The sequence below is a fragment of the Mus pahari genome, unplaced genomic scaffold (genome assembly GCF_900095145.1).
Source record: "Mus pahari unplaced genomic scaffold, PAHARI_EIJ_v1.1 scaffold_11458_1, whole genome shotgun sequence".
In the NCBI taxonomy this organism is placed as follows: domain Eukaryota; kingdom Metazoa; phylum Chordata; class Mammalia; order Rodentia; family Muridae; genus Mus; species Mus pahari.
This window is the reverse complement of record NW_018393343.1, coordinates 22,910-24,446: the sequence shown is the minus strand read 5'-3', so window position 1 is coordinate 24,446 and position 1,537 is coordinate 22,910. Positions and strand designations below refer to the sequence as shown.

Sequence of the window (1,537 nt, the reverse complement as noted above, 5' to 3'; positions counted from 1 at the left end):
TTCTCAGTGACATTTTTATTATGCATCATCATGATTTTCTGTTTTGCTTTTTAATAAAAAAACATGTCAATAGAGGTAGTCACTGGTGAAGAAATTGCAAAGGTATAGTGTCCTGTAGGTTTAGCCTAAACCAGCATCACTTGATTTTTATATGTCCTTTTTACAAAGCTGACAAAGGCACTATAGGGCTATTAGGAGGTGGCAATAAATAGGCATTTAAAATTTCTGTTTCTGAGCAAATCTAAAGAATACTTTTTCTATCATTTCTATCCTAGCTCATCATGCATTTCCTCCAGGGTTTCTGACATACTCAGGATGTGGTTGAACCACTGTGTCTTGCACAGAAATAGACAGCAGAGTCCTCAGATGTCAGGCTGCTGAGCTGCATGTAGGCAGTGCTGGAGGATTTGTCTGCAGTCAGTGTGGCCTTGCCCTTGAACTTCTCATTGTAGGCAGTACCACCACTTCCAGGATCAATATATCCAATCCATTCCAGGCCCTGTCAAGGCCTCTGCTTCATCCAGTTTATAGCATAGCTTGTGAGTGTGTAGCCAGAAACTTTGCAGGACATCTTCACTGAGGCCCCAGGCTTCACCAGCTCAGCCCCAGACTGCTGCAGCTGAACCTGGGAATGGACACCTGTGGAGAGAAAGACAGAGTGAATGTCAGTGACATCCCAGGACATTTCTCTTCTTCAGATTTGGAACTGTTGAGCCCTTTACCTGTAGTTACTGACAGGAGGAAGAGAAAGACCCAGCTCCATCCCATGATTAGAGTCAGTGTGTTCAGGGACTGTGGAGAGGACAGTGGTCATAGGTTGTTTTCAAGGTGTGGATATCCCTGTATTTACTGCCATAGACTCGGGTAATTTGCATATTCATGAGCAATGCATTTCTTAGTTTAGGTCCTAGTTCATCTAGAGAAGAACTAGGGAGGAAGGACTGAAAAGGCACATGGGTCCGGCAGCAGGATGCTCAGGTCAATCTCCTAATCCTCTCTGAGGAAGTGCATCCCAAACAGTTTCCCTGAGCCCTGGCCAGTGGATATAATGTCCTGGATTCAGCTCTCAATAAATTTTTGGCCTGAGACTGTTGCTCCTCTTTGGGACAATGTTAACACATGGATTTACAGATGATGCTTTGTGATGATGAAAAAGAACCATGGAGATGGAAGGTCTGACTCCTAGAGATCTGTGGTCAGTTAGTGTGAAAGATTTACTAATGTTCCCAAAGGAAGCCATAAGGTTATAGTGGGGTATATATGATCCTAATATATTTCATACATGAATAAAAATGTCAAAGAATTCTCAAACTCATTCTGATAAATAAGAGTAACAATTTTACATGTGATTAGAATTTTCATTGAAATAAATACTTCACACTGTGCATAATTCGCCCATAATTTCTGCTTTTTCATTTCTTGACTGTCCCATTTTTCTATTATGCTAAATACTCTTGTTTATACACTATAATGCATTGAATTACATAATTGTATATAAGAATGCAATATCAAGGAACTGCTATTGAGATTCTCAAAT

General features: G+C 40.6%; 1 pseudogene; it reads right to left on the bottom strand.

Annotated features, from left to right (window-relative positions):
* Positions 1 to 310: 310 nt before the first annotated feature.
* LOC110315488 lies at positions 311 to 768 on the bottom strand (annotated as a pseudogene).
* Positions 769 to 1,537: the final 769 nt, after the last annotated feature.